Source organism: Octopus bimaculoides, chromosome 28, assembly GCF_046866305.1.
Source record: "Octopus bimaculoides isolate indiv1 chromosome 28, ASM4686630v1, whole genome shotgun sequence".
In the NCBI taxonomy this organism is placed as follows: Eukaryota; Metazoa; Mollusca; class Cephalopoda; order Octopoda; family Octopodidae; genus Octopus; species Octopus bimaculoides.
The window spans coordinates 8,869,278-8,878,488 of record NC_142955.1 but is presented as its reverse complement, the minus strand read 5'-3'; the positions used below and the strand labels follow the sequence as shown (position 1 = coordinate 8,878,488).

The following is a 9,211-nucleotide window of genomic DNA, read 5'->3' as shown; positions in this document are numbered from 1 at the left end:
ATATATATATATATATATATATAAATATATACATATATACATACATACATACATACATACATAGGTATATATTTATATATATATATGTATGAATATACATACATATATGTAAATTAATATATATACATATGCACATACATACAAACATACAAGTACGTACATGCATGTACATCTCAGTTATAAGGATCCATAAAGAATCAAGGTATATCTCCATGATGTGTGCCACTAATTGGCTAGTCAGAATCACACAGAACAGACAGTGCAGCAAGCCATTATCGGCTCAGAAGACATTGATGAGGATAAGATACTATGGTTGAGTAATCCACAATTCCAATGGTAAATAAAGTATTCAAAGAAGAAGAAAATATATAGAGTGGCATCTACTACTACTACTACTACTACTGCTGCTGCTTTAGAGTATTGGTTAAAATGCTTTTCAACAGTCATTCTCACTCTTCATGGTGTGTTCAAGCACCTGCTGAGGTTAACTTTGCTTTCATCCCTCCAGGATTGATAAAATAAAGTAGCAGTCAAGCACTGAAGTTGATGTAATCAAATTGAGACCCTCCCCTCAAAATTGCTGGCCATGTTCCAAAAACATTTAGCTCTTTACAGTGTCAACCCCCATCAGTTTTTGACAATTGTCCCCATCAATCCCCTCATAATTAGTTCTGTAATCCAACCTTTGTAAACCTGGTGTGCTAGGATAGATGCACTGATCTTCTTGTAACTAGGACCCTGTCTCTACAGCCTAAGAAGACTGACTGTATAGATCGCAAGTTTGTGGTCTGTATAGCTGACAATTTTGGATTGTGATCTCCTTGGGCTACCCTTATCTGCTGGCCTGCAGAATACTCTCTCTAGATACAATTTGGATTATTTGATGATGTTTGTCTCCATGTCCACATTGGCATATTTGGGAAATCAAATCAGTAAATGTCAGCCAATGGGAAATGACTGAGCAGCTTTGCAAGATTTTTATACTCTCCCTTTCACATCTGCTAGCCCCACACAACCCATATGTGCATTCAAGATGTCATTCCAGTCGCCCACTAGCACTAAAGTGTCAGACATTGAGGGTTGATATAAGAAAAGCTAGCAGTCAGATGCTGAAGTTTATGTAATCAACTTGACACACACACCCACTCAAAATCGCTGGCCATGTCCCAAAATTAGAAAGAATTATCATTATTATTACATTTTCAAGTCAATAGTAACCAGGTTCTGAAAAACCACACCAACTCATGGCATTTTTATATTAACTCTGAATAGCTTGAGTTTTCCAATAAAAGTGGTAATAACTTTTTTCTTACAGATATAACATTAGAATTTTTCTCCTTGTAACTGTTTGTTCAGCAAATTAAGCTATTAAAATATCTGACAGATAACATATATCACTGCTGTCACGAACCAGCTATTTTGTCAGGCTGTTTGCTATTCAGAAATAATGCCATACCCTCCTAAAGTGTCACAAAGACAATTACCTTTTAATAACATTTGTACATCTATAATGCATCAAAACTGTAGGTATTCAAATTTTCGTCATTTTTTTTTTTCAAAGTCCCCCCAAAAGATATCTCACGGTGCATTTAATCTGGTGAGGTTGACAGCTCCTATTACAACAGCAAGGGAATCTTGCTGATGTCCTCCCAATTGTTTTGCAATCAAAAGTTGATTATGACTTACACAGTGTATGTGTAAACACAGCATTTTTAAACAATGAATAAAGCCTCGTATCTAACTGCCCTAAAGATGACAATGGCAGTTGTGCAGGTGTGACTGTGTGGTAATAGTTTGCTTCCCAACCACATGGTTCTGGGTTCAGTCCCACTATGTGACCCCCTTGGGAAAGTGTCTTCTACTATAGCTACAGGCCAATCAAAGCCTTTTGAGTGGATCTGGAAGACAGAAACTGAAAGAAGCCCATCATTTCTCTCTCTCCCTGTGTATATATGTATTAACAGTAACTGCACGATAAAGTGTAGTATATTGCCACTTAAGTGTGGCTGACCCCTAGGGGTGGATGTTACTGTTGCTTTTAGCCCCAGGAGGACATCTCCTCCAGCTGGCTTATCGACACACGACTGTGTCCTGTTTGCCAAGGGAAGTTATCCCTCTCACCTCGATCTGCAGCACGAACGTATCCGGATTTCAGGGTTATTTCCCTTCGTCGGCGTCAGACAGCTGATGACCTCGGTGAGAGGGACAAAAACCTGGCAAACTTATATCTTCTTTATATATATATATATATATATATATATATATATATGAATGATAAGAAGATGACAAAGAAAATTCTTTAACACATTCTTAATAATTAATTACAATTGTTTCCATACCAACTCTATTTGCAATGCCAGTTTATGTAAAGAATTTTAGTGAAAATTTATGTAATGTAAAATGTGTGTGTGTGTGTACATTTATACATATTGCTATATTGAGGGATGGTCATCTTTTGCCAGTAAACACATGCACTATTTATTTCATCTTCTCTGACCAATAAAATTTCAAAATTTTGCCACAGGGGCAGCTTGGGGGAGGTGGGAGTGAGTCGATTACATTGCCCCCCAATGTTCAACTGGTACTTATCTTATTGATCCCGAAAAGATGAAAGGCAAATTTGACCTTGGCAGAATTTGAACTCAGAACATAGCTAACCATTTCATCCAACATGCTAATGATTCTACCAGCTTGCCACCTTAATAATAGTAATAACAATAATATTTGTAATGAAGTGAGGGATCAAACAAATAGTGCATATGTTTAATTGGCCAAAGATGCCCATCCCTAAATAAGGTAATAACATTTTCAATACACGATTTCACATCCAGAATCTTGTAAAATGAATTAACTATTTGTGTGTGTGTGTGTGTGTGCATGTGCCATGTGTGTGTGTGTGTGTGCTTGTGCCATGTGTGTGTGTGTGTGCGTATGTGTGTGTGTGTGTGTGTGTTATATGGGTGTGCGTGTGTGTATGTGTGTGGTGCTGATACTGCTGAATTTTCCTGAGCGGGTGGTCAAATGGTGCAACCAAGTCAACATTGCTGATTGTTTTTAATTAAAGCTATGGCTTTAAACCTGCTCAGAGTTACCTCACTTCAGCATTTCCCACTGATAATGGCTAAAGAGCTAGAAACGCTGCATCTGGGAATCCGACAGGGGGGCAGTACCAAACTTTAGAAAACAAGTACTCGGGTTGAATCTTTTGACCAAAATCTTTCAGGATGGTGCTCCAGCATGGCCACAGTCCAAAAAAGTGAATCAAGTAATAAATGAAAACTCTTCTATTTCTGAGCAGAAAATTATTTTTCTTCATATAACCCTCAACTTCTTTAAAAATTGTTTCACTTTTGGTGTCTGTGTAGTCATCATCATCATCATCATCATCATCATAGTTGTAACGTCCACTTTCCCATGGGTCAAACATGGTTCAAACAGTATTTATTGAGGCTGATTTTTTATGGATGTATGCCCTTCCTCTTGCCCAATATAACCTAAATCCAAACAAGGTAATATTTACCCATAACACCACTGGTATAATGGTGACACTTGTTTACTACTGTCATGCAATGTTTAGACAAAGAGACAACAAATTACATACACATACGAGGTCCGATCAATAAGTATCCGGATTGTTGCCACAGTAAGAAAGTTAAAACACACAGAGTGAAGCTGCTTGGAACAGATTGACCTTGAGTCCTGATGTGTATGTGCACTAAGTTTTAACATTCTAGCCCATTTCTGCCGTTTGCAACAGTGCTTCAAACTAATGTGTGTAACGTGTGATCATTACAATGACCATGACAGAGAAAGTTGTCATGGCGATACCTGCTCAGAGTCCTACACAAAATTACAGAAAGTGTATGGAGAGGAGTGTATGAGCCACACACAAGGTATAAGTGGTTCAGACGTTTCCAAGATGGCTGAAAAATGTCGATATTGAAAAACGTTCTGGGAGACTTGCAGCCAACAGAACTGAGAAAAACATTGCAGATGTTTGTGTAGATGTGAGGGGAAATTGTCAAATAACCATCCGTGTGTTATCAGATGATATACAGATTAGTTACAATTCAGTTCAATCTATGATCACTGAAGATTTGGGTATGAGATGCGTCTCTGCCAAGTTTGTGTGAAACCTTTCAGCTGACCAAAAGGGCACTCAGATTTCAGTTGCAAAAGATCTCCTTGATTCTGTTGAGGATGATGAAAAGATTTTGAAAACTTTGTGTAGGCCTCTGAGTAGGTATCACCAAGCTTTTGGCAAAATTTGATGCAGACTCTCTGCTCAAATTTCTCTGTCTTGGACAATGCTACGAACACACCCTACACACATTACTTCCAAGCACTGGTGTAAACAGTAGAAGTTTGTGCACATGCACACCAAAGTTGAAGGTCAATCTGTATCAAGAGGCTTCACTCTGTGTGCTTTAGCTTCGTTACTATGGCAACAGTCCAGATATTTATTCATCAGACCATGTATGCACATACACACAAATACAGATATACATATATATATGTGTGTGTGTGTGTGTGTGTGTGTGTGTGTGTGTGTGTGTATGTGTGTGTGTGTGTGTATATATATATATATATATATATATATATACAGACATGCAGGAAATAAATAGACACCTTCAATTTTCAAAATCTTTTATTTAATATACAAAGCAAACAATTAGTTGACATTCCCTTTGCAGTTTTTAGTTCAGAAACTCTTTTTGGCATTGAACTGATGAGCTTTGTGATTGTTTCTTGTGGAATTTCTGCCCACTTTTCATGCAACAATCAAAATAATTCATCTTTAGATTTAAGTTTCTGTCCAGTTTTTCGTATAGCTCTATCTAGTATGCTCCAAAGATTTTCAATTGGGTTCATGTTAGGAGATTGGCTCAGCCAAGGAAGCTTTTTTATCCCATTTTCAGTCAGTCATTGCTGATTCCTTTTCACTGTGTGGCATGGAGCCCCATCTTCCATGAATAAAAACTCATTTTTCATTATGTTATCATGTGAATACATCAGAAGCAGTCCTTGCTTAAGTATTTCGGTGTATTTTTCAAAGTTTATGGTTCCAACACATTCGATCAGCTCAGAGCAACCATTGCTGGTGACAGCTCCCCATACCATTACAGAGATACAGCCATGTTTCACAGTTGGTTGGAGTTGTTTCAAATCAAATTCTTGATTGGGAAGCCTCCAGACCCAAACACGTCCACTGTCTGAAAATAATGCAAATCTAGATTCATCTGAGAAAATCACTCTATCCCAAAATGAACTGGATTTTTCTGACATCTCCTTAGCCCATTTCTTTCTTTTCATGATATTAATTGGTTGAAGGTTTTCTTCTAGTTGCTCGTCTATAATACCCAAGCTTATGCAGATATGTAACACACATTCTTGGACTAACTTCTAGCAGTTTTGCAATGTCAGAAGTCTTCGAACGGGATTTGTTTTCCACAATTCTCTTCAAACAGCGAAGCTTCCTTTCCGAGGGCCCAGGTCAGCCGGGACGAGAATCTGTTGATTCTTTTCCTTGGTTTTTGAATTGCGCTATAATTCTATTATCAGTAGCAAGAGGAATTTGAAAATTTTAGGAAATTTTTCACTGGCTAAGACCAGCCTTAGATTGCCCAACAATACGACCTCTTTGAAAATCTGACAGTTCTGCTGAATTTTTTGTGTGTGGCATGGTTACTCTTCGCAAATGTTTAATATAATGGCACCTGGAATGAAAAAGAATAATTACATTGCAAATTCTACACTGCTGCAAACATATTAAGACGCTTAGATCAGAAATTTTGAAAATTAAAGGTGTCTATATATATATATATATATATATATATATATATATATATATATATATATATATATATATATATATATATATATATATGTATAGATAGATAGATAGATAGATAGATAGATAGATAGATAGATAGATACATACATACATACATACATACATACATACATACATAGAGTTAGATTAATTGATAGAAAGATTGATTGAGAGATAGATAGATAGATAGATAGATAGATAGATAGATAGATAGATAGATAGATAGATAGATAGATAGATAGATAGCTAAATACATAAATAGATAGCTAAATACATAGATACATAGGTAGGTATTTCCATACATAGGTATGTAGGGAGGTAGAAACACTAGGCTTCTTTTTGTTTCCATCTATCAAACCTACTTGCAAAAGTTCAGTCAGCCTGAGGCTATAGAAGACACTTGGCTATGGTACCACAGAGTGGGACTGAACCACAAAAGCCATAAGGCTGAGAAGCAAAACTTGTTCACCACACAGCCAACATTTTCCTTCCATAATGGATTCATTATCCATGATAAAAATTCCACAATTTACAGGACAAACTACTTCATTTATAAATATCAATTTGCTGCTTTTCCAGCCCCTCAGCCATCTCATCAATCTACCTCAATTCTGATGAGTTGCTCAAAGGGGTGGCTTTCCTAAGTTCATGTGCAATCAGCTTCATGACAATTGCAATCTGTACAGGCACTTCAGGCAACATTAGAGATTCACTGCTATTATCTGGTCTGTCAGCTTTTGCAATTATCAGGAAAACCTCAGCAGATGCAAATAAACAGTTGCTAAATTGTTGCCTCCATCAGATGAAACATTTTGACTCAATGTTTTGCTTCGCTTGGAAATTATCACCCAATGTTTTAAAGAATTCAGTTGTTTTGCCTCTTTTCTTTATGCATTTTGTCTTCAAGTAGAATTGTTTTTTTTTTTTGCATGCATTCACATGGAAGTGCTGCCATACTTGTTCATCATCATCTTCGTCATTACTGCCATTGTCATCGTCATTGTTGTCATTGTTGTAGTTGACATCATTGTCGTCATCACCATCGTCATCCTCATTGTTATCATCATCATCATCGTCATCATCGTCTTCATCATCATCATCATCATCGTCATCATCGTCTTCATCATCATCATCATCATCATTTTAATATCTTTTCAAAGCTGATTTTCTACAGCTGGATGTCCTTCCTGTCACCAACCCTCACTGGTTCTCAAGCAAGTTAGTGCTTCTTCTCCCCTCACCACTGCCAGACATGTTTTTGCAGAAGATTGGAAATTAATCTACTCAGAAAGACTGCCATGTTTCATCATCATCATCATTGTCATCATCGCCGTCATCGTCGTTGTCATCATTATTTTCATCATCATCATCATCATCATTAACATTTCTGTGTCTGCTCGAGGCAGATTTTCTATTGCTGGATGCTCTTCCTGTCACTAACACTCACTGGAAGCCAAGCAAGATAGTGTTTCTTCCCCACCACATCACCACCACCGCACACTCACCATGACCTGACATATTTTTGCAGAAAATTAGAATTATCATGCAATATCATGACAAGGAGACACAAATACACACATACATATGTACATATATACATATATATATTGGGCTTCTTTCAATTTCCATTTACAAGGCCTGGGACTATAGTAAAAGAGATGTGTGTGTGTGCGTGTGTGTGTTCTTGTTTGTCCCTCACCACCACTTGAAAACTGATGCTGGTTTGTTTACATCCTTATAGCCTGGTGGCTCAGGGAAAGAAACTGATAGAATAAGTACCAGGCTTGAAAAAGTAAATTCTGGCATCAATTTGTCCAGTTAAACCCTTCAAGGCAGTGCCCCAGTATGGCTACAGTCCAATGACAGAAGCAAGTAAGAGATAAAAGATATTTCCTGCTTAGATTTTTGAAGAATTGTGAATTTTCTCTTGATTTTCTTTGTTATTTTTCTGAGGAGGAAATCGTCATTTGGAAGAAATTGTTCTTCCTCACCATTATTTGTTGTTTTGTTTTAAATCTTGTTTTTCTGTGGTGTTATTTTTTTCTTTTTCTCTTTGTATTTTTGTCTACTGTTTGAGAATTTTCCTCCTCCTCTTTCTCCTCCTCCTCCTCCTCCTCCTCCTCCTCCTCCTCCTCATCGTCGTCGTCGTCGTCGTCGTCGTCATCATTTAACATCTATTTCCCATACTGCCATGGGATGGACGGTTTGAGAGGAGCTGGCCAGCCTGAGAGCTGTCCTAGTTCCAATTGTCTGTTTTGTCAGGGTTTCTATCGATGGGTGTCCTTCCTAAAGCCAACCACTTTACAGAGAGTGAACTGGGTGCCAGCACCCGAGAGAGGGAGTGAGGGCATAGCCATAAAAGACATTCTTGTGTGTTCCTCATTGCTTGATGGTGTAATACTACAGGTTGGTACTGTTGAGAGATATAATTGCTTATCCAGTTGCACAGCTGGCCTTAAAGATATTTCCTTTGCTATACCCAGAATTTTGGTTGGTGGAATGCTGGAATCAGGGGTTTCTTCTTCTTTTCACAGTTGTTGATGATTTTCATTATTTTTGTCTTCCTTTTTGCTTTTGTTTTTTGCATAATCTTTCCAATTCTTCTGAACATTCAGCTCTAAGTGTATTTTGCTCTGTTGATTATAGCAAGTAGGCCTTCTGCCCTCATCATCATCATCTTCATCATCATTATCATCATCATCATCGTCGTCGTCGTCGTCGTCGTCATCATCATCGTCATCTTCATCATCATCATCATTTAATATATATTTTCCATGCTAGCATGCGTTGGATGGTTTGACAGGGGCTGACTAGCCAGAGAGCTGTCCAGGTTCCAATTGTCTGTTGTGGCAGGGTTTCTACAGTTGGATGCCCTTCCTAACACCAGCCAATTTACTGAGAGTGCTGGGTGCCTTTTACATGCTACCACCAAGGGTTTTGTTTTTAACATGACATCAACATGAGTACATTTTATATGGCACCAGCACCCACAAGATAAAGACCTCTTGGCTGGGAGAGGGAGTAGGGATACATATGGTCATAAAGGACATGCTTGTATGTACCGACCATATAATTAATTTCATACCTTTTGTCTCAAAGTCTTCTGACAGACATTCTTCTAATATGGCTCTGTAAGCCAATTCTGACAGCCCTTTATCACAAGTCCCCTTTTTCATAACCCTGCTTTCACTACTCTCCCATAATGCAACTCAAAACTCATGGAACCACATCATGTCCTGTATTTCCTATTGCCAGTCTTGTGTTTCTGGGACACAAATGTATACATAAAGCTCAGTATACCCATATACTGATATAAATGACAATTTCAGCTGTGTTTTTGTCTGTCTTCCATTTTAAAGATTCAACAGAGAGTACCAT

General features: G+C 37.8%; 1 long non-coding RNA gene across 2 annotated transcripts in view; it reads right to left on the bottom strand.

Moving 5' to 3' along the window:
* Window positions 1-4,630: 4,630 nt before the first annotated feature.
* The window catches only part of LOC149130511 (uncharacterized), a 15,583-nt gene continuing 11,002 nt past the window's right edge, over window positions 4,631-9,211 (bottom strand). For both annotated transcript variants that reach the window (XR_016238719.1, XR_016238720.1), the window contains one exon: window positions 4,631-5,717. This is a non-coding gene — a long non-coding RNA (uncharacterized LOC149130511). The remainder of the gene's footprint in view (window positions 5,718-9,211) is intronic.